Consider the following 24,965-nt stretch of genomic DNA (forward strand, 5'->3'; position numbering starts at 1 on the left):
AGGGCGTGCAAATGCACTGAGCTTCAAGTCATTTCCACAGCCAGTCCAGTGGAGTAAATGCGATACAGAACTGCACTTTGCGGAGCGAAGGAGCGGACTAACGGACGACGGTGGCCCAGACGGCACATTTCCTCAGCGAAGCCGCCATCTTACCACTCACACCGCGTGTATTTTGGCTGATGTGTTAAACCGTTGTATCCGATCAAACTTGCTCCAAAAAAACTATCTCCTGACTTTTTATCCCATTACCTACGGAAAAGCGATAGTTCCATTAAGAAATACATTTATTTTTTAAATTTCTGAGAAAAAAAAACTCAGAATATTTTGTCTCATTTGTTTAACTGGGTTCTCTTTATCTACTTTTTGGACTTGTGTGAAAATCTGATGATGTTTAAGGTCATATTTATGCAGAAATATAGAAAATTCTATCTATCTATCAATCATACCAACACAAAGGCTGTACAATACTTCCTTTCTATTTAAACAGGATTAATTTATCATGTTATTTGCCATTTTTACTTCATTCTCACAGTCACGTCTTCACAGTATTTATTGGTCACATAATTCACATCACACATGAATCGATCCTGATAGAGTTCAATAACTTACAGATTATTCCTCGGTGCTCACACAACATGGCCTTGTCCCAACTTTTTTGAGATGTGTTGTTGTCATGAAATTTAAAATCACCTAATTTTTCTCTTTAAATGATACATTTTCTCAGTTTAAACATTTGATATGTCATCTATGTTCTATTCTGAATAAAATATGGAATTTTGAAACTTCCACATCATTGCATTCCGTTTTTATTTACAATTTGTACTTTGTCCCAACTTTTTTGGAATCGGGGTTGTATATTTTATTATTATATCATATTATGAAGATAAAAATGATGGCTTTCTCCAATATTTTAATATATAATGATTTAATCTCGTGTGTGTGAGAGAAAGAGAGAAAGCACATTCGGGATATTTTCGGTTAAATGAATGAATAAATGAAGGACTTGAGGAGGGGATAATAGTCTGAGGGGAAAAAACTCCGACTTTCCGAGATTAAAGTTGTACATTTACAAGAAAAATAATCAAATATTCTAAGATGAAAATATAAGAAAATACATTATTAAGAGGTCACAAATTTACGAGAAAATAATAATAAAAAACCTCTCGTGCTTCCCTGCTTCCTGTCTCAGTGCATTCTGGGAAATGCAGGCGAAACGCTCTCAGCGCTTCATCCTTTTATGTCGCGCTATCGAGGAGGAAAGACTACATTTCCCATAACTCTCAGCTCAGCCTTTTCAAAGTCACGCAGATTTGGACAGATGAGAAGAATCCATGCACTGAAAGTAACGGGAAACTGCTAGGCAAACTAGGACACAGATAAACAACCCTGTGCGGTTTATACATTCATCTTCTGTTCCATCCAAGAAGTGCAACAATCACATGCTTCCTGATTGCAGTGCATTATGGGAAATGAAGTATCACGCTATGAAGGTGTTAAAACTACATTTCCTGTAACTCTCAGCTCAGTGGTGGGGTCTGTGCTGCTGTGATGATGTTGATCCATGCAAAGTGAAGGGATCGGGTTCCTTGACAAAAAAACAAATATCTATCTATCTATCTATCTATCTATCTATCTATCTATCTAAAATCTGTAAGTATTTTTTCTCAGAATATGATCCCAACTCTACAAATCTACAATGACCTTAATACACTGTCGTATGTATACATATAAACACAGTGTGTAGAGAGAGTTTAGTTTTTCTTTTTAAACAAGTTAATAAAAATTAATAATAATTTGATTCATAAAATTAATAATTAATATTTGAATTAGGGCGGCACGATGGTGTAGTGGTTAGCGCTGTCGCCTCACAGCAAGAAGGTCCGGGTTCGAGCCCCATGGCCGGCGAGGGCCTTTCTGTGCGGAGTTTGCATGTTGTCCGCGTGGGTTTCCTCCGGGTGCTCCGGTTTCCCCCACAGTCCAAAGACATGCAGGTTAGGTTAACTGGTGACTCTAAATTGGCCGTAGGTGTGAATGTGAGTGTGAATGGTTGTCTGTGTCTATGTGTCAGCCCTGTGATGACCTGGCGACTTGTCCAGGGTGTACCCCGCCTTTCACCCGTAGTCAGCTGAGATAGGCTCCAGCTTGCCTGCGACCCTGTAGAAGGATAAAGCGGCTAGAGATAATGAGATGAGACAATTCTGATTAATTTTTGCAACGCCATGTTTATAAATAATTTGTATTTACTTGTTTTATATTGTTTTTCTTTTCCTCTTTTCTATGTTTATATGCTGATGTTTATGTGTTCTATTTACTATTTTTTAATCAATCTGATCCAAAATGTTTATGTTTATTACTCCTGTGAATGTGTCCACATTACACACACACACACACACACACACAGTGTATTGATGGTTCGAGCTGTCAGGAAGGATATAGTAACTCATATAATCACTCTTTACAACCGTGGTGCGCAGAAAATCATTTCAGCAGCAGAAGACCACATTCGGTTCCACTCCTGTAGCTAAGAACAGGAGTCTTTGAATCAAGAACAAGTTCCTATTAAAGTGGCCATATAGTATGTATGGTGTGGCTTACCATGGTACAGTATAGTATCGTATATTATGGTATGATGGGCGGCACGGTGGTGTAGTGGTTAGCGCTGTCGCCTCACAGCAAGAAGGTCCGGGTTCGAGCCCCGTGGCCGATGAGGGCCTTTCTGTGTGGAGTTTGCATGTTCTCCCTGTGTCCGCGTGGGTTTCCTCCGGGTGCTCCGGTTTCCCCCACAGTCCAAAGACATGCAGGTTAGGTTAACTGGTGACTCTAAATTGACCGTAGGTGTGAATAGACCCCGAAGCCGCCGCCAGGCGCCGCTAAAACCGCCATTTAGAATCTGAGCCGCCGCCAGCCAATAATTTTGTAAGCCAATTTGAGCCGCTATCTAATAAAATTTGGCTGAGCCACTAAGAATTGTGTACATCAAATAATGGGTTTATCCACATCATGAGCTACAAGAAAAGTGACACAAACATGATCAACTGTACACACTAGTAGTAACACAATAGAGACATATAGGCATACACTGTAGAGATTTAGAACTGATATCACAGTACAGAGAGCCACCACAAGCTTGCCGTTGTGACTACCTGTCTGGCTTCCCGCCCCTCACACCGTTACCACGATACACTGGGGAACCCGGGAACCCACCCAGAGCATCAATCGACTCCGATATCGACGAGATGGCTGCATTCTTTGCCGCTGCTGAGGGAAAGTGTAAAGGTTTTTTTTTGTTTGTTTGTTTCACATACTTCGAGATTGATAAAAAAAAAAAGTACTCCACCACTCTACTTTCATCATAGTAAGATAGCTGCCAGTCCTTCACTGGTCATTGCTAGTGAGAGTAGATAGCTAGATGCCTTCCTCGAACAATCCAGATTAGCTTATTATTAGCATTGAACTACAATCTTGCTAGATTTATATTTACAATGAAGTAAGAGACCAGGGGACCTGTGGTAATTTGCTATTTATTCCCCCCATTTGTTTGATCCGTTCGCCCGGATATATGCCACACAGTGACGTCCAGTATCAGCCATTTGTAGCCATAAACATTTTGGTGGCTGCAGCAGCCATTAAGGTTTTGGCTGAGTCAGCTAGCCAGCCAATAATTTCATCAGTCAGCCATTATCCTGAAAACAAACGGCTTCGGGGTCTAGGTGTGAATATGAGTGTGAATGGTTGTCTGTGTCTATGTGTCAGCCTTGTGATGACCTGGCGACGTATCCAGGGTGTACCCCGCCTTTCGCCCATAGTCAGCTGGGATAGGCTAGAGATGATGAGATATTATGGTATGACATGGTAAAGTACAGTATAGTATAATATGATACAGTATGGTTTACTTACTTGCTTAAGGATGTCCGTCGTATCTGATGATGACAATCCTGCCTCTGCTACTTGTGAGTTCTCATGTGACTATAAAGTCCAATCCGTGAGCCACACTGCCTGACGCAGACACAACAGTTAAGGGCACTGACTGGGGGTATGGGTGTGGAACTGGCTTCATGTCTCTTCAAGCATCTCCTAGTCCGTCGGTCTCCTTGAGCTTCTGCACCCCTTGCTGACAGAGCTGCCGCCAGATGGAGCGTTGGGTGGCAATGTCCTCCAGCTGGCTTGGGTTCAAACCACACTTTTTCATAGTCGTCTTCAGTTGGTCTTTGTAACAGTATGGTATAGCACAGCATAGTACAGCATGGAATAATACAGTGGTGTATAATAATAATAAGTTAAATTTATATAGTGCCTTTCTCATCACCCAAGGTCGCTTTACAATTAGGGAAGGAAGGAAAGAAGAAAAAAAGTCCACCAAAAGAGGGTCAGGATGTAATTCCAATGGTGTAGCTACCACAGTCCCACCAAAAGGCGCATGAAGATAAATCCCATACCGCCTGCACAGCTGCTGCGACACTGCCGGGCAACATCACTCAGAACACCGCACCAAGCACAGAAGCACCGCCACACAGAGCACTGGACAACCCTGATGTTAAAAGAGCAACGAGCTCACTGCAGTCCATAGCGAGGAGCATAGGCATCACCCACAGTGGATCAAGGCCTGAAGGGAACCGACACCCAAAACTGGGTCCGGAGCTACACCACAACCGGTGGACAAAACATTCAAACAAAAAACAAACATCAAACTATACAAACACAAAAAGAAAGACAAAGGGAAGAAAAATAAATAAATAAAAAGCTCGGGTGAGAAGCGGCAGCCAAAATGCGCACGGCGTACTCTCAGCCGGAAATGGAACTTCATTCTCATCATCTCTAGCCGCTTTATCCTGTTCTACAGGGTCGCAGGCAAGCTGGAGCCTATCCCAGCTGACTACGGGCGAAAGGCGGGGTACACCCTGGACAAGTCGCCAGGTCATCACAGGGCTGACACATAGACACAGACAACCATTCACACTCACATTCACACCTACGGTCAATTTAGAGCCACCAGTTAACCTAACCTGCATGTCTTTGGACTGTGGGGGAAACCGGAGCACCCGGAGGAAACCCACGCGGACACGGGGAGAACATGCAAACTCCGCACAGAAAGGCCCTCGCTGGCCACGGGGCTCGAACCCGGACCTTCTTGCTGTGAGGCGACAGCGCTAACCACTACACCACCGTGCCGCCGAAACGGAACTTATGATAATTATTATTAGTATAGTACCCTACTTTTTTTTTTATTTAAATAGTATAATCCTGTTTCTCTACTCTTTCAATATTGCTGTTTGTGTTATCAGACGTCCAATTCTAGTATCATACCTAAAGGAAGCACTTAATCAGTTTTAATCTACTCTAGAAGGCAACACAGACACCTACCTCCCTCCCTCCCTCTCTCTCTCTCTCTCTCTCTCTCTCTCTCACCACGTGTATCACTGCTCAGAGTCCCAGAGTCTGTACCTCAATAGCACATGGTTTTCTCTCTCCATGGTATTTGGATCTCCTTATCTAAGGTAATTATACCTTTTGTTAATTTTATTTGATTGAATAGAACAGAGTCACTTGAGTTTAGTAAAATTATGAAATTAAGATTTTTAACGCCATCTAAAGAATCAGAAGTAATTGTGCATGCTGACTGTTATTGAGTCATGGACACAGTGTTGTTTTAACACGTTTTTATCGGCTTACCTTTCTTGCCAAGAATATAATCTCTGCAAAAACAGGATTTCACATTTTACTGACATTATTAATGATGTTACCTTTGCCACCATTTTTCAAAATTTTTACATATATTAGTAACTGTAAATGAAGTCTTTGAAACAGGCTGGTGGGTGATGGGGCACTGAAGACTAACCGGTTCTCCTCAGGATAAACCGATTCTCTACACAATGATATGAAAAATAAAGAGAAGCTATTTATCCTTCAGAGACCCGGACTATCCTGTAGTGTTTCCCCCGCCATGCTCTCCTAGCACATGATGATTATGGAAATTAAACATTGTATTACAACGGATATTCTGTGAAAATATATTCTTTAAGGCCCTGTCCACACGGCAACGGATTCAGGTGAATCTGATAAAATTTTTTATCGTTTCGGCCTGGCGTCCACACGGCACCGGCGTTTTGGGTGCCCCAAAACGATATTTTTTGAGAACGGGTTCCAGTGTGGAAAAATCTGGCAACAGCGCCGTTGCGAAGTCGTCTGGATGAGTAGAACGGATTTGTTTACGATGACGTCACAACCACATGACTAGAACAAGCAGCACTCTCGCGCGCATCATTCGTAACAACAGCAGCAACAATGGATAAGAATCTTTATTATTGAATAAGAATCTTCTGAAATTGTTTACACATTAACCTGACTGACCTGCCAGACAGACAATTTACACCTGCTTTGATGAACAGAAAGTACAGCCTTTCACACAAAGCAACAGTTACCTGACTATTGAGGTATTTCACCCACGTGACCAAGTCATGTGATGCTGCCATTTTGGACGGCACGGCTCGAATCAGTTTGAATGCGAGGAAGGCAACAAATGAAAAACAAAAGAAAAAGGAGCGAGATGCAGAAAACACCTTCACTATCCAGCGATGTAGGGCATTTACAGGGTGAGCAGAGGGAGAGGTATTTGCAAAAATTGAGGTTAGCAGGCTTAGAGAACGAAGTTTACCTGCTTCCACCAGGATTGTTCACTGACCCATCGCCATACACAGGTTTGGGCGATTAGAATAGAATATTATTTTCCTTTTGATGAATAAAGTTTATAAATACTACTTATATCATGTCATAGCCGGAGCGCGCTAGCGAGCTCCCCCGGCGCGCTAGCGAGCTCGCTGGCACGCCGGGGGAGCTCGCTAGCGTGCCGGGGGAGCTCGCTAGCGCGCTCGGGTGCCGGAGCTCCCCTGGCGCGCCAGCGAGCTCCCCCGGCGCGCCAGCGAGCTCCGGCGCCCGAGCGCGCCAGCGAGCTCCCCCGGCGCGCCAGCGAGCTCCCCAGGTGCGCCAGTGAGCTCCCCCGGCACGCCAGTGAGCCAGCGAGCTCCCCCGGCGCGCCAGCGAGCTCCCCCGGCGCGCCAGTGAGCCAGCGAGCTCCCCCGGCGCGCCAGCGAGCGGCTAGCGAGCTCCCCGGCGCGCTAGCGAGCTCCGGCTATGACATGATATAAGTAGTATTTATAAACTTTATTCATCAAAAGGAAAATAATACATGACAAACAGGAGAACAAAATGTCTGCTACATGCAACCCTAGACAAATTAACACTGCCTTGTTTCACTGCTCAGATGGGTTAACAAACACTGACCCATTTACTTTTTGCTATATATTTTATCAAAATTGCGTTGACTGATAAACTAACCTGAAATTAAATGATCATTGCAAAGTCTGGAGTACTCTGTTGGCTCCCAATCGTGTCTTTTCACAGCTGCAATCCATTTGGCCCTCTTGTCTGGGTCAGTAGGAAACCGGTAAAAGGAGCGTCCTGCACGCTGTCCCTGTCCGTTGTGGCAGCCCACAGCACAACAAGCAAACACCATGGTTATTTATAGAGTGCTTACTGACAAATTAATCTATTCTAGGTGTCTGTAACACGTTTTTTTCCAAGCTGGTTCTCCCTCTCTGTCTGCAGCGTTAGTATGTAGCTTGCCGTCCAAAATGGCGGACACCGGGGCGTCATGTGACCCTGTGACGTCAGGTGAAATACCTCAATAATGGAGGCAGAGGGGAAAAGGGTCAGAACACCCTTCAACAGACTGTTTTGTATGAACCACTGCATTGCATTCACTTTTGTATACAGCTTTTCTTTTAAATAAACAAGTAACTGAACCATTTCTTGAATTTCTTTTTTTATTGGATAAGACTGCTTTTCAAAATGTTCACACACAATATAAAAAGTTATATAAATTATATAGAAATGCTTTTCAAAATGTTCACACACAATAAGAAAATTAAGTTATATAAAACTATGCACACTAATAAAACTAATTTGTACACACAGAAGGCACGATTTCCTCGTGTAGTCGCAGCCATCTTCTTCTTGTTGTTGTGTGTTTGTTCCTGTGAGTGCTTCACGCCGGGTAGAAGAAGGGGTTTATGCGCATGCGTCCTACTTCTTCTATTGTTCTGGTGTCTCCGATGGGACCGTCTTACAGCGCACGTAGAGGTGTGGCATGTGTATTGCATCGTTTTCAGCAAGCGTTGCGTTGCCATATGGACCTGATATTTTACTGATCCGTTGCCCATGTGGACGCGATATTTTTTTTTACCCGCTAAAAAAAAAATCTCGTTGCCGTTGTTGTGTGGATGTAGCCTAAGACTCAGAAGTAGTGAGGATGCTGCTTTAAAGCAACGACAACTGTTATCTAATGTTCATGACTTGCTGACTGCACTAATGTACAGCACATTTAAATGTTTTCTGTTTTCCCCCTGTAATAGTTTCTCTGTGAAATTCAGTTTCCAGATTGATAAGATAGAGAGATATTTTTATGCCCACTGCCTTTATACAGCCACCAATCTCTTTCATGCTCTCTGAACAGCTTTTGGATCTTCTTAGTTGTAAAATCCCACCCTCGCTTTCATTCTTGACATATTGTAACCCTGCCAGATGTTGTTCCCAGTGATCCTCAGATCAGTTCTGGCATCCTTGAGGGTTTTGAAAAAACTGTGCATTCTTGTTTTTTTTGTTCTTTTCAAATTATTATTTTTTTCTGCTGTCTTTCCTTTTTGTCATTATACACTCACATTTCATTTTTAAGTCCTTTGGGATTTCTTTTGTCAAGAAATTATAAAACATTTTCCTGTTTTTCTACCCAGAAACTACTGTACATGTTGCACTCAGGTGCGTTTTATTTTCAGTAGTCATCCTGATGTAGCTAGTGATATGCAGTATACAGCATCAATCAGTATGTTTTATGGGTCTTAAACAGAAAATAACAGCTGAGTATTCGTAGTGGATGATCATCAAGCTTAATGTCTAATCCCTAGAAAATCTGAAAAGACAACTGTACAAACTGTAACCTGCTTTCAGCTAGCTTTAATGGCAAAGACTGGGATTCTCATTTCCTTTCAGGCTGTAATCCTTAAGTGGTTTTTTATTTAGTTGAACTAACTGAACAATGCTTGTGAGTCTGCAGGATCCTGTCACTGCACTTCTGTGACACAGTGTACTGTACATTACAGGTAGACTGCCTTTCAGATTTTTCAAGTTTACACCCAATTATTTTTGTTTAGTGAACCGAAAGCTACTGATTTAGAACCACAGACTTCCAATTTTATTATTTTTTTTTAAATAGAACAATTAATGAATTTAGGGCCATGTAACCCAAATTCTCCACTATTTTTTCCTGCTTCACCATGACCCAATTCAAGATACTACGTCATGCATCACGTCGTGGGCTTTCCCTGTTTGCACAAGGCATTGTGGGATACAAATTTGAAACAGGAGAGAAAAAGGGAGGATGTGAGTGTGTATAATGAAAGACCGACTACAGTAACGGAAAGCGAGAAGAAAAGACGTTATGTTGCGAAGGAAAGGAAGCGCAAGACCAAACTAATAAATATCGGCGGTCAGCGAGCACCTCGGTGTGATCAGCTGTTCGTTTAGCGACAGAATGATGTAACTGTCAGTGCACGGTCAAGGTAAACCTGTAGATGGCAGTAATGCAACACTGTGGATGCCAGCTGCTGTAAAACCCAAAAGAAGAAGAATAAGGTAAACCTGCACATGCGCACACAGACTTCCTCTGTCTGCTTGACTGCGTGAAGTGAGCAATTTCATGTTGTCAGTAATGCTGTCGAGAGCGCCAGTCTGAACCCAACTACAAACATGGTTACTCAGAACTACAACACCCATGAACCACAGCGCCCTCTATCACCTGTTTATTAAATACACCTGTCACTTGTTTCCTGGTTTATCAGTCCCTGCTATATAAACACTTCTCCCACTCCCTCACTCGATGCGAAGTATCATTCAGTGTTCATTCCTGTCATACCAAGCCTTTATTCTACTGCCTGCTTTATTGTGTTCTCGACCCTCGCTCTCGTATCTTTCTTGTTATTCTCTAGCCCTGTCCGCATTGCCCCGTCTACCGATCGATTGACCCTCGCCTGTCCCACGACCTTGATTCTAGTCTCGCCTTTTAGCTTTGTTTCCAGTTTGCTTTCCCTGCTCTCCCCTGCGCATACATCCATAAGTGCCTGCACCCTGACACATGCACGTTAGTTACTCAGGAATCCCCTCAAATTAAATAACTTCCCAGCCACAGAATGACCTGATATTTTGTGAGATATTACAGAAATAAACATACATCACAATGATCAAATTTCAGAGGGAACTAAATTTCACTGATTTTATGAAATTGAAAGGTCGTCTAGCTTTAACTCTCTCCAGTACACATGCCCAGACTGATTAATCTGTACATCTGGGGTCCACAAGGACCCCAACGCTATTTCATTGACTTTGTATCTATATTCAGTATACAACTGCCTCAAAATTTGTTTGAATGATGTGTGAACTTGTAAGTCCAAAGCAAAAACAGAATTTTTTTTTTTTTTTTTTTGCTGGTTATAGTGGTTTTATTCAAGGAAAAACGAAATACACAATATTTTCACATTTTTTACTTTTTCCACAAATTTTTGTGCCACATCAAGTCTAAAGAAGGGTGTTGTCACATCCTAGTGCTACTTTGATAATAAGGTAGAAGAAAATATAATAAAGATGTACAGGTAAAGCATATATTTGGCTGATTTATCAAAATTACCCTATTGAGCACTGGGGTCCAGGTGGACCTCATGATAATAGCATGAAACTTAAGGTGGCAGCAAACATCGGATACAAAGGGATGCCGCCGGGGCGCACGGACAATGGAACGCAGCGGGATCTAGCAGGGCAACACAAAGGCGCGCGGCAGGTGCTAATTGCGAGCTCTCTCCTTTTTTTTTTTTAACCTCCATGGTATCTGCAACAAACTGTACAAAAATAGTGTTATCCTGTTAATGTTGGTAAGTATATTGTTTGAATAAAGTGTGGCTGAAAATAGCTGAAAATTAGAGAATCCGGCTGGGGTTCACATGGACCCCAAATGAAAATCTATTATAAAAATTCTATAAATGCGTGCAATGCAATAATCTGTAGTGTGTAGAGTGACAACCTGGTGAGTGACAACTACCTAATATAGCAGACAAAAAAATTTGGTAACATAAAAAATATTACAAAATACATACTGCTGGGTCCAAGCGGACCCCAAGTGTACTGATTAGGGTTAAAGCTAACATAAGGTAAAGTGTTATTTTGCATTATAGGTGTGTCAGGATGGGGATGGTAGTAATGTTTTAAGAAATTTGTTCATTCCATCTTAGATCACGGTGCACTTTTTTCTGGCATGGAGCAGGATAACATTAATGAAAAGGTCAATACATTGTTTGTTTTGTGGAGACAACTGTCATGTCAAGAATAGGGCTATAAAATTCTTGTCTCACTAAACGATTTAAAGTAGAAGCGTTTACCATCTATACGAGTTTAATTTCTTTCACCACACCAACTTCGAGTTGATATTAAATGCACTTGGAAGAATGATCTGTGTTCATCCGTATCTGTTCCAATATGTCTTGAACCATTTCAAACCCACCTGTTCTGGGCTTCTGCATCTCTGGTTCCACTAGTTGTCCAGGTGAATTTGGAGGACTGCGAAACTCAATCCAGATGAGGACAGTAGTGTGGTGGAGTCTGTCAGCACATCTGCTGTCCTGCATGACAGGGGTATAAGTGGACACAAGGCTCCTGTTTCCAGCCTCTTAAACATACAAAGACTGGTTTCCAGAGGCCAAATGTCCAGCCACTGCTCATCATGCAAAGATTGATGGTTGCCTTGAGGAATAGACTGACCTTTTAAATTAGGCTGCTTGACTCATATTTCTTTTTTTGTTTGTTTGTTTGTTCCGAGACTGATTGCCATGGTCTGTTAAATAGGCAAGGAATAGACATTAGGCAAGTGCCGGGGGGAATCACAGTAGACAGAGCTTTTATATGACGCCATGCCAAAGAAACACCACATTTTTTCTCCCAAATATTGCATCTGTTTGACCAAGATTGATACACTTTTACTGACTGTAACTAGTTAACAGGTTCTTAATTCTGTTACAAATGCAGAGCACACGAGAGGAACTCCGTCTGACTGGCAAGTCACATGAACACCTTAGATATTTTATCTCCATGTAATGTGTGGTCCAGTAACCACTGTTAATCTTGTTCATGCAATATGCAGAACAGAATGCCACTATTTATAATTTCAGGCTCCTTATTTAAATGGTCTGCTATATACGTAGATTCATTTTCCAGTTTCGTCAAATGAATAAGCCTTGAAATAGCAAAAGCCTTAAGTTTAAACTGAAAGATAACAAATGATAATGATAAATTACATCCATCCATCCATTATCTGTAACCGCTTATCCTGTGCAGGGTCGTGGGCAAGCTGGAGCCTATCCCAGCTGATGATGGGTGAGAGGCGGGGTACACCCTGGACAAGTCACCAGATCATCGCAGGGCTGATACATAGAGACAAACAACCATTCACACTCACATTCACACCGACGGTCAATTTAGAGCAGTGGCGGCTGGTAGTCTTTCAAACAGGGGAGGCTGGTCGGTTACGATATTTCCAGATTTTAAAAGAAAAAAGAAAAAACACATCAATTTTGCCCATACTCTTGCCTCTGACCTGGCTGATTGTTGGCAGGGTCACAAACTGTGAAATAACAGGTTCTTTTGGCCCATTAGCCTACTGTCCAATATACATTGTGTTGGGGGGGTATATTTTAACATTTTATATTTTAAAATTGTGGCATGTTGTTTAAAAATTGATCATTATTGAAAGCAGCTCTTTGTCAGGAACCTCAGCAGTAACAGCAGAGTGTTCTGGAATAGGCACAAGCACTGACCTTGGGGAGCCAAACATAGAGCTGGGTGCCACACATTTCATTCAATGACACTTTCCCTATATTTTACTTATTTTGACTGAGAAATGTTTTATTGAGGGCGGCACGGTGGTGTAGTGGTTAGCGCTGTCGCCTCACAGCAAGAAGGTCCGGGTTTGAGCCCCGTGGCCGGCAAGGGCCTTTCTGTGCGGAGTTTGCATGTTCTCCCCGTGTCCGCGTGGGTTTCCTCCGGGTGCTCCGGTTTCCCCCACAGTCCCTGCAGGTTAGGTTAACTGGTGGCTCTAAATTGACCGTAGGTGTGAATGTGAGTGTGAATGGTTGTCTGTGTCTATGTGTCAGCCCTGTGATGACCTGGCGACTTGTCCAGGGTGTACCCCGCCTTTCGCCCGTAGTCAGCTGGGATAGGCTCCAGCTTGCCTGCGACCCTGTAGAACAGGATAAAGCGGCTAGAGATAATGAGATGAGATGAGATGTTTTATTGACAATTTTGATAACCCTTCACTTTTAATCCAGGTCTGTAGTGTGAAATGTTCTCGGCTGTGTTTTTGTTTAAAAATGTTTTCCAAATTGTAGCTGTGTTTAATTCATATCCAGAAAAATATATATTCCAATATAATATACTCAGCATAAACATTTTAAATAGATTCTATATTTTTGGTCCATCCATGACATATTACTAAAGTAGCCTATTTACTGTTGTTGATGTGGGTCACTTGCTGTTAGCCAATTCACTTTCTCGTACCAGGAGAGCTGAAAGGAACGAGTATTATTCCCTACCTTTTTCACCAAGTCAATTTGAGGCGTTGGTCTACCCTGCTCTTTAATTTAAATTTTTTCCTCGAAAGGAAGACTGGCAAATGGCTTCGCCAAAATTAAATCAGCAATGCTTGGCATCTGTGCGCAGCTTTCTTGCTAGCTGACTAGCCCCCTCAAGTTCAAGTTCAGTCACTCAAATAAATGAAATTTCTGGAACTAAGATAGCAAACTTGACAACACTATATTTACACTTTATTTACAATGAAAATATATACAAACTAAAAAAGCTGGTAGAAACCGTATGTAATGAATGAAATCGAAATGTAAGCCGATCTCTTACAATACACCACAGCACTTGCGAATCCGCATGGGACTGAACTGAAATTCACCACTGCCTGTCTATATTTGAAACGAGCTGTCAATCAAAGAGAATATCTGGCCGCTTTCACCAATCACCAGTCTCCTCGCGGAAAGCTTTGCCATGTCCTTCCCACTGTGAGGCTCGGAGTCCATGGGCGTGCGTTTTCGCAGTATTTGTCCAATAACCGTCTTGCATTTTGAGATTGAAAAGCGCATAGCTCCCAAATGCCATTGAAGTCCACTGAGGCTGGGAGTCCGTGGGACTCCGTGGGGCGGGCGTTTTCGCAGTATTTGTCCAATAATCGTCTTGCATTTTGAGATTGAAAAGCACATAGCTCCCAAATGCCATTGAAATCCACTGAGGCTGGGCTGCATCGCGCTGTCACGAGGGGGAAAAACTTACGCACACATTAGGCGAACTGGGGAAAGTTATAAGGGAATGATTTCGCACTGTAGTGGGTTGAGCACATATATTTCTATGATTCTTGATCTGAAATAGCAATGTTATAAGGTCGGCTATAACATAAGCCTAGCGCAATTCATCCTACACGATGTTCGTCATTTTTAGAGGAGGCTGAGCCTCCCTCGTTGTCTTAGAGCAATCGCCCGTGATTTAGAGCCACCAGTTAGCCTAACCTGCATGTCTTTGGACTGTGGGGGAAACCAGAGCACCCGGAGGAAACCCACACAGACATGGGGAGAACATGCAAACTCCACACAGAAAGGCCGCATTGGTCACTGGGCTTGAACCCAGAACCTTCTTGCTGTGAGGTCTCATCTCATCTCATTATCTCTAGCCGCTTTATCCTTCTACAGGGTCGCAGGCAAGCTGGAGCCTATCCCAGCTGACTATGGGCGAAAGGCGGGGTACACCATGGACAAGTCGCCAGGTCATCACAGGGCCGACACATAGACACAGACAATCATTCACACTCACATTCACACCTACGGTCAATTTAGAGCCACCAATTAGCCTAACCTGCATGTCTTTGGACTGTGGGGGAAACCGGAGCACCCGGAGGAAACCCACGCGGACACGGGGAGAACATGCAAACTCCACACAGAAAGGCCCTCGCCGGCCATGGGGCTCGAACCCAGGACCTTCTTGCTGTGAGGTGACAGTGCTAATCACTACACCACCGTACCACCTGATAAATTACAGTGTTAGTAAAATAACTATTTAAAAAACTGTTTATAAGACCATAGACATTCAATTACCCTAAAATTACAGTAGAAAGTGACAGACCTCTTAAATGGCATGAAAATTGCTTGTGGGGAAGCATTACACTAAATGCTAGAGAAAGGGAAATGCAGCAGGCTTAAAGCACTGGCGGCTACAGCAAAGTCAGATCAGATACAGTATGCTGTTACTTAAAGGTATACTGCCATTCAGATTTTTCAAGTGTAGGGCATAAAAAGAATTTTCCCTGACACCCAATTATTTTTGTTTAGTGGACCGAAAGCTACTGAATTCGAATCACAGCCTTCCAATTTTATTGTTTTTATTTTTTTTTTTAATAGAACAGTTAATGAATTTAGGGTCATGTGGCCCTAAATTTTCTACTATTTTTTCTTGCTTCACCATGACCCAATTCAAGATACTACATCATGCATCATGTGGTGGACTTTCCCCATTCGCGCAAGGCATTGTGGGATACAAATTTGAAACAGGAGAGAAAAATGGAGGACGTGAGTGTGCGAATGAATCGTGAAAGACCGACTACAGTAACGGAAAGTAAGAAAAAAGACATTATGTTGTGAAAGAAAGGAAATGCAGGACCAAACTAATAAATATCGGTGGTCAGCGAGCACCTTGGTCTGATCAGCTGTTCGTTTAGCGACAGAATGATGTAACTGTCAGTGCACGGTCAAGGTAAACCTGCGCATGCACACATGGACTTCCTCCGTCTGCTTGACTGCGTGAAGCGAGCGATTTCATGTGCATTATTTGCTCGGGAATCCCCTCAACTTAAATAACTTCCCAGCCACAGAATGGCCTGATATTTTGTGAGATATTACAGAAATAAACATATATCACAATGATCAAATTTCAGAGGGAATTAAATTTCACCGATTTTCTGAAATTGAAAGGCTGTCTAGCTTTAATTGTTTAATAGCACTATTCTAATTTTAATGGTCTAAAAAATGAAATGAAGGTTTTATATTTTGACCAAATTCTTGGTTCTGGATTAAGATAGATATGGACTAACTAATAATCTGTCTATGCTAGCTATAATCAACATTGCTGACATTTTCAATTGAGATTTTAATAGATTTTTAATATAGCAGGATTCTCTTATGTAGATTTTAGATAGCTGTTTCGTGTGCTACTTATTAACCTCCTGTTGAAGCTTTGAGTTACCTCAAGAGTAGGAAAGCATGCCAAGCGCTAGACAACTTACCAGAGAATACTGTAAACACAATGGGTCTCATTTATCAATCTTTTAGTAAAGTTGTATGTAAAATGTAGGCTACGCCATATGAAAAATGCTGCAGGATTTACAAAAGTTTTAATAATGTCAAAATGACAGCTAAAGTGCACCTCCTAATCATGTCTCCCAATAATGTAGCTCAGCCACTGCAGCGTGTTCATACTCGGAAAATAAAGTACATCATTGTACCAGTAGGAGTACAATGGCTTGTCACTGAGGCACATTCTAAGATACTTATTTGTATCCTTTATATACTCCTTGGGAAAATATATGTGCATTTTGAGGTCCAATAATGAGCCCTAGGTGGTACATTAGTGTAGACTGTATCTTGGGGGACAGAAATGGGCTCCTACTGTACCCCTACAGTGGCTACAAAAAGTCTCTAAAATGGCAGGTTTTTTGTGATTAAAAAAAAATGAAACCAAGATAATTCCTGTCAGAACTTATTCCATGTTTACTGCAAAATTAAAATCTATACAAAGAAGGTGAAAACAAAGCAGAAACCATTTAGGATAAAACATGAAAATAAAAACCATACACCCCTCCTAGAACTGCCACTTTATTGTGGTGGAGGGGTTTGTGTGCTTGAATGATCCTAGAAGCTATGTTGTTGGGGGCATTATGCCCCTGTCAGGGTTTCCCAAGGCAGACAGGTCCTAGGTGACAGGCCAGACCAAGAGCAGTTCACCAAAACCCGTATGGAGAAAAAATCAAGGACCGTGACGTCGCCCGGTATGACGCAGCCGGGGCCCCACCCTGGAGCCAGGCCCGGGGTTGGGGCTCATATGCGAGCGCTTGGTGGCCGGGCCTTTGCCCATGGGGCCCGGCCGGGCTCAGCCCGAAGAGGTGACGTGGGCCCGACCTCCTGTGGGTTCACCACCCACAGAGGTAGCAGTAGGGGATTGGTGCAGCGTGGATTGGGCGGCAGTCGAAGATAGGGGCCTCGACGACCTGATCCCCGGACACAGCGGCTGGCTGTTGGGACATGGAATGTCACTTCGCTGGGGGGAAAGAGCCTGAGCTTGTGCAGGAGATTGAGAGGTACCGGCTAGAGATAGTCGGGCTCACCTCCACGCACAGCTTGGGCTCTGGAACCCAGCTCCTCGAGAGGGGCTGGACTCTCCACTTCTCTGGAGTTGCCCGTGGTGAGCGGTGGCGGGCTGGTGTGGGCTTGCTTATAGCTCCCCAGCTCAGCCGCCATGTGTTGGAGTTTACCCCAGTGAATGAGAGGGTCGCCTCTCTGCGCCTTCGGATTGGGGAGAGGGCTCTTGCTGTTGTTTGTGCCTACGGGCCAAATAGCAGTATAGAGTATCCGGCCTTCTTGGAGTCCCTGGGAGAGGTACTGAGGGGTGCTCAGACTGGGGACTCCATTGTGCTACTGGGGGACTTCAATGCTCATGTGGGCGACGACAGTGACACCTGGAGGGGCATGGTTGGGAGGAACAGCCTCCCCGATCTGAACCCGAGTGGTGTTTTGTTTTTGGACTTCTGTGCTAGTCACGGTTTGTCCATAACAAACACCATGTTCGAGCATAGGGGTGTCCATAAGTGCACGTGGCACCAGGACACCTTAGGTCGGAGGTCGATGATCGACTTTGTAGTCGTTTCATCTGATCTCCGGCCCTATGTCTTGGACACTCGGGTGAAGAGAGGGGATGAGCTATCAACTGATCACCACCTGGTGGTGAGTTGGATCCGCTGGCAGAGGAGGAAGCTGGACAGACCTGGCAGGCCCAAACGTATGGTGAGGGTCTGCTGGGAACGTCTGCCCGAGCACTCTGTTGGGGAGGTCTTTAACTCCCACCTCTGGGAGAGCTTTTCCCAGCTTCCGAGGGAGGCGGGGGACATCGAGTCTGAGTGTAACATGTTCTCTACCTCCATTGTGGACGCAGCTGTTCGGAGCTGTGGCCGCAAGGTCTCCGGTGCCTGTCGTGGCGGCAATCCTCGAACCCGGTGGTGGACACCGGAAGTAAGGGATGCCATCAAGCTGAAGAAGGAGTCCTATCAGGCCATGTTGACTCCTGAGGCAGCTCCTGAGGCAGCTGACGGGTATCGGCAGGCCAGGCGTGCTGCAGCTCGGGCAGTTGCGGAGGCAAAAACTCGGAACTGGGAGGAGTTTGGGGAGGCCATGGAGAAGGACTATCGGTCGGCCTCGAAGAAATTCTGGCAAACCGTCCGGCGCCTCAGGAGGGGGAAGCAGTACTCTGCCAACACTGTTTACAGTGCGGGTGGGGAGCTGTTGACCTCGACTGGGGACATTGTCGGGCGGTGGAAGGAATACTTTGAGGATCTCCTCAATCCCACCGTCATGTCTTCCACTGAGGAGGCTGAGGCTGATGACTCAGAGGTGGATTCGTCCATTACCCAAGCCAAAGTCACTGAGGTGGTTTGCAAGCTCCTCGGTGGCAAGGCACCAGGGGTGGATGAGATCCACCCTGAGTATCTCAAGTCTCTGGATGTTGTGGGGCTGTCTTGGTTGACATGCCTCTGCAACATCGTGTGGCGGTCGGGGACAGTGCCTCTGGAGTGGCAGACTGGGGTGGTGGTCCCTCTTTTTAAGAAAGGGGACCGGAGAGTGTGCTCCAATTATAGGGGAATCACACTTCTCAGCCTCCCAGGGAAGGTTTACTCCAGGGTACTGGGGAGGAGAATTCGACCAATAGTCGAACCTCAGATCCAGGAGGAACAATGTGGTTTTCGTCCTGGTCGTGGAACACTGGACCAGCTCTATACCCTTCATAGGGTGCTTGAGGGTTCATGGGAGTTTGCCCAACCATTCCACATGTGCTTTGTGGATCTGGAGAAGGCATTCGACCGTGTCCCTCATGGTATTCTGCCGAAATGAGTTTCCTTCGCAGGGTGGCTGGGCGCTCCCTTAGAGATAGGGTGAGAAGCACAGTCACTCGGGAGGAGCTCGGAGTAGAGCCGCTGCTCCTCCACATCGAGAGGAATCAGCTGAGGTGGCTCGGGCATCTTTTTCGGATGCCTCCTGGACGCCTCCCTGGGGAGGTGTTCCAGGCATGTCCCCCCGGGAGGAGGCCCCGGGGAAGACCCAGGACACGCTGGAGGGACTATGTCTCTCGGCTTGCCTGGGAACGCCTTGGTGTTCTTCCCGAGGAGCTGGCCGAGGTGTCTGGGGAAAGGGAAGTTTGGACTTCCATGCTTAGACTGCTGCCTCCGCGACCCAGTCCCGGATAAATGGAAGAAGACGAGACGAAAAACCATACAAAAACCTGGCTGCATTAGTGTGCACACCCTTTCATAATCAAGGATTTGGCTGTGTTCAGAATCAACCAATCACATTCAGTCTCATATTAAATAGTCATTAGTATACACCCGGCGGCACGGTGGTGTAGTGGTTAGTGCTGTCGCCTCACAGCAAGAAGGTCCTGGGTTTGAGCCCAGTGGACAGCGAGGGCCTTTCTGTGTGGAGTTTGCGTGTTCTCCCCGTGTCTGCGTGGGTTTCCTCCAGGTGCTCCGGTTTCTCCCACAGTCCAAAGACATGCAAGTTAGGTTAATTGGTGGCTCTAAAGTGAGTGTGAATGGTTGTTTGTCTTTATGTGTCAGCCCTGCGATGACCTGGCGACTTGTCCAGGATGTACCCTGTCCAGGGGCGGACTGGCAATTTGTGCGTTCTGGAAAAGTCCAGAACAGCTGTCCGGTCTACGGCCGTCAGCCCTGTTCAATAACCAAAATTTTCAGTCTATCAACTAACAACAGGTGGCGCTAAGATGATAATTTATCCGTCAATCATTATTCCATAGGCCTAAAAGCCAACAAAGAAGAGTAATGTTAGTGTCTGTCAACAGAAAGATGGCAAACATAAAACATAAGGAGAAAGGTGGATGAGAAAAGTTAAAACAAAAGAAAGTGAAGTCACTTGAAGAAGATGCTTCAAAATGTAGAAAGCTCACAGAGCTTTTTGGCAGCAGTGCAACTGCAAGCAGCAGCAGTAACGTTCATGTCACGTTATCACCGAGCGAGACTGAGAACCAGGTGGACATCCAACCTGACCAACCACATGCTGATGATGATAGTCATGATGAGGGGCAGGCAGCTGAGGGAATTTCACCGGAGGAGGAGGTACCGGTAAGTGACAACGACATAAAACCATAGCATAAAACAGGTTACGTAAAGGCCACTCATAGACCTGTCTCATAGTAGGCCAATCTTCTATTGACTGGATATGCGGTGTGATGATGAGAAATATGTGGTTTATTGCTGTCAAAACAAACACATAACTACCAAGCAAGCCAATTCTAAATAGATAGGCAAGCACAAATGGCTGCGATTTCATATGTTCACCTCTGCATAATTCATGCAGATTAGGCTCTTTACGTTCAAGAGAACCAAAGCTCTAGCCTATCGTTAACCAAAAGTTTGAGGGGGAGAAGTGTTTTCCATTTTGGCACTATTTATCTTTGTCTTCTCTTTCGAGGTGCGTGGTGGAATGTCTGTGGAATAGGCTACAAATGTTGTTTGAAGGATGATTGGTTGAACGGTATCATAACTAATCACAGCAGCATTGCATTGTGCAATTTGTTAATAGCCTAATTTTAGATCTGTTTGTCAGGCTTACCTACCAAAAAATCAGCATAATATTAAAACTATAAAATGTGTCAAGCAGGCTAATTCTTACACAGAATAGACCTAAAAGGCTAAAAATGTAATTGGGATTTAGGAAAAACCTCCAAATCTGTTTTATTCTTCTTGTCTGTAGCCTAGGTATCAAATGCTATGTTTATCCAAAGTTTTGGCTGGTTTTTAAAAATAGAATTTTGAGGTCTAAGTACAGGTTTAAAGGCTGTCATTCCAAATAATACCTTGAGGCCTTCATGTTAATGGCTACTGAAAAAGACATCCTCATGTCCCTGGATAGTGACTTGACAGAGTGGCAGAAAACAGTGACCTTCTGAGGAAACTTCTTCTCTCTCAGCACTAATTGTACCAACCTTTAATAGCCAACATTCAGAATGACTGCTCAGTGTAATTATTGTTGGCAAAGTCAGTTACAAATATCAATGATACAGATGTTTTTTCTCTTTAAAGTGCAAGCATAGAAGTGACTGTAAAATAGCAGTATAAAAGACAATCTCTATGTTCATTTTTGTTTAGGAGATGCAAGTGATGTTTAGTCATTCTTGAATATTAGGTGTTCTTGAGTTCTTGAATAAACAATCATAAATAGTTCATTTGTGTGGGTTTTGTTATAACAGACAATATACCACTATAGTACTTTACTATAGTATAGTGGGCCTATTTGGGGGGAAAGTCCAGGGCCGTTTTTTTGGTCCCAGTCCGTCCCTGACCCTGTCTCTCGCCTATAGTCAGCTGGGATAGGCTCCAGCTTGCCTGTGACCCTGCAAAGGATAAGCGGTTACAGATAATGGATGGATGGATAGTATACACCTGAAATCAATTAAAGTGGCTCTAATTGTCCTCAGGTAAAGTTTGGCTGTTCCTGTAGAATTATTCTGATATCCTCTTGGTTGCATCATACTCCAAAAGCCATGGTCCACAAAGAGCTTTCAAAACATGAACAGGATCTTATCACTGAAAAATATCAATTAGGGCAGGGGTACAAAATTATTCAAAGCATTAAACATCTAATGGAACACAGTTAAGACAGTCACCAGCAAGTGGAGAAAATATGGTTCAACAGTAACCCTACCAGGATCAAGACGTCCCTTCAAGACTGATGAGAAGACAAGGGGGAAACTGGTCAGGGAGGCCACCAAGAGGCCTCCAGCAACATTAAAGGAGCTACAGGATTTCCTGGAAAGTACTGGTTGCTCCCTACATGTAACAACAATCAGTCATATTCTTCAGATGTCTGGGTTGTAGGGTAGGGTAGCAAGATGAAAGCCTTTACTCACAAAGAAAAACATCCAAGCCTAACTAAACTTTGCAAAAAGGTATCTCCAGTCTCCCACAACCATGTGGAAAAAATGTATTATGGTCTGATGAGACCAAGGTTGAACATCATCTTCTTTCAGCTGCTCCCATTAGGAGTTGCCACACTGCATCTGTTCCACATATTTGGTTTGGCATAAGTTTTATGCCAGATGCCCTTCCTGATGCAATCCTCCCCAAATGAGACCAAGGTTGAACTATTTGGCCACAATTCCAAAAGATATGTTTGGCACAGGGCGGCACAGTGGTGTAGTGGTTAGCGCTGTTGCCTCACAGCAAGAAGGTCCGGGTTTGAGCCCCGTGGCCGGCGAGGGCCTTTCTGTGCGGAGTTTGCATGTTCTCCCCGTGTCCGCGTGGGTTTCCTCCGGGTGCTCCGGTTTCCCCCACAGTCCAAAGACATGCAGGTTAGGTTAACTGGTGACTCTAAATTGACCGTAGGTGTGAATGTGAGTGTGAATGGTTGTCTGTGTCTATGTGTCAGCCCTGTGATGACCTGGTGACTTGTCCATGGTGTACCCCGCCTTTCGCCCGTAGTCAGCTGGGATAGGCTCCAGCTTGCCTGCGACCCTGTAGAACAGGATAAAGCGGCTAGAGATAATGAGATGAGATGAGAAGTTTGGCACAAAAAGAACACAGCACATCATCAAAAGAACACCATACCCACAGTGAAGCATGGTGGAGGCAGCATCATGCTTAGGGCTGCTTTCCTTCAGCTGGAACTGGGATTTTAATCAAGGTTGATGGAATCATGACTAGCTCCAAATATCAATCTATTTTGGCACAAAACCTTCAAGCATCTGCTAGGAAGCTGAAGAGGAATTTCACCTTTCAGCACGACAACAACCCAAAGCATACATCTAAATCAACAATGCATTGGCTTCAACAAAAGAGAATCAATGTTCTGGAATGGCCCAGCCAGAGCCCAGATCCTAATCCAATTGAAATTCTGTGGAGTGATCTGAAGAGAGCTGTGCACAGGAGATGTCCTCACAATTTGACAGATCTGGTAAATTTTTAAAAGGAGGAGTGGGCAAAAATTGCCAAGTCGAGATATGCCAAACTGATAGACCCTTACCCCAAAGACTGAGTGCTGTAATAAAATCAAAAGGTGCTTCAGCTAAGTATTAGTTTAGAGGTGTGCACACTAATGCAACCAGGTTTTAGTAAGATTTTCTTTTTTTTCGCTAAACAGTTTCTGGTTTGGGGCGGCACGGTGGTGTAGTGGTTAGTGCTGTTGCCTCGCAGCAAGAAGGTCCGGGTTTGAGCCCCGTGGCCGGTGAGGGCCTTTCTGTGCAGAGTTTGCATGTTCTCCCCGTGTCCGCGTGGGCTTCCTCCGGGTGCTCCGGTTTCCCCCACAGTCCAAAGACATGCAGGTTAGGTTAACTGGTGACTCTAATGCCGCTTTTCCACTACAAACGCGGCTGAGCCGTGCCGTGCTGAGTCGAGCTGAGTCGAGCTGAGCGGGGCTGTTGGAGTTGCATTTCGACTACAACCGCGCTGAACCGTGCTGGCTGGAAGTGGGTGGACACATTGGGTGGAGTTAGTGAAAGTGGGTGGACGTCACATGATGTCGTTAAGCAGCGCAAACAGTGACATCAGTGACAGTGGCGGAACAAGTCAGAGCCGGGCCGGGGGCGGGGCAAATGACCGGGCCCTTTATTAAAGCTTATCATAACATCATTTTAGGCTACAAAATGTCCGCAACTGCGGTGTTTACCAATTTCAACACTACCGGGTGCAACTATATGTTATTTAGTACATCAAGTCCTTCAAACGAACATGTAACTCAGAAACAAAAAACATTAGGATACTGTACATGGCTCATAATAAAACATCACTGCGCACATTATTTGAAGGGCATACGAATGAGCACTCAGAGTGGTGACAGGAAGAGTCAGAAATAAAAGGAGGGCGGTGCAAACCTCACTGAATGCACTGTGTTTACCAATTTCAACACTACGGTGTAGGTATCATGCCGCCATCTTGTGTCAGAACTACAATTCCCAGTCCACTTCCGTGTGACCTACGTCACGCGTGGGCGGGATCATCTACGTCATCATACAAGGAAACATAAAACAATGGGACAACGCTTCCATCTTGGTCTCTCGCGGCTAGCTTCCGATGAATCTGGACGTATAAAGAGGCGCTCTCCACCCAAACAGATGTCTTCTTTCTTGCAAGATCCATCACTCAGCGCGATTTTCTTACTTACCCTTGGCAAAGGTAAGCTCTAGAGTCGCGCGATCTTTAAACTCAACCTGAGTTATAACCGGTTTACTTGCATTAGAAGTGACGTCACGACTGCAGCCCAGGCAGTTAAAAGTTAAGAAGCGATTGAATCCTTTTTAACTCAAAAGCGCTGTGCATCTTATTCTGATCAGAGACTTTTCCTCACGAACGCTGAGGTTCGGACCAAGAATCCTCTGCTTTCCACGGGAACCACCCAAGTGCTCCGCTGGACCCGAAAGTTTTCTCCGCCTCCATCACGAGCGGCTCACGTGCTCCCACGGCGAGGCCCGAAACTACACCGGCGAATAGTTCTTCATATCTTGCTAAAGGCAGGATTAAGTAAGATTTTGGCATTTGGGCATAATTAGGA

At 44.4% G+C, this 24,965-nt stretch overlaps 1 protein-coding gene across 3 annotated transcripts in view; it reads left to right on the plus strand.

The window, feature by feature from the left end:
* The first annotated feature begins 5,411 nt into the window (after positions 1 to 5,411).
* Positions 5,412 to 24,965, plus strand: part of kcnq1.2 (potassium voltage-gated channel, KQT-like subfamily, member 1.2) — a 292,236-nt gene continuing 272,682 nt past the window's right edge. For all 3 annotated transcript variants that reach the window (XM_060914561.1, XM_060914564.1, XM_060914563.1), the window contains exon 1: positions 5,412 to 5,495. The gene's annotated coding sequence lies outside the window, so the exon portion shown is untranslated. The remainder of the gene's footprint in view (positions 5,496 to 24,965) is intronic.

The sequence above is a fragment of the Neoarius graeffei genome, chromosome 2, assembly GCF_027579695.1.
Source record: "Neoarius graeffei isolate fNeoGra1 chromosome 2, fNeoGra1.pri, whole genome shotgun sequence".
Taxonomy (NCBI): Eukaryota; Metazoa; Chordata; class Actinopteri; order Siluriformes; family Ariidae; genus Neoarius; species Neoarius graeffei.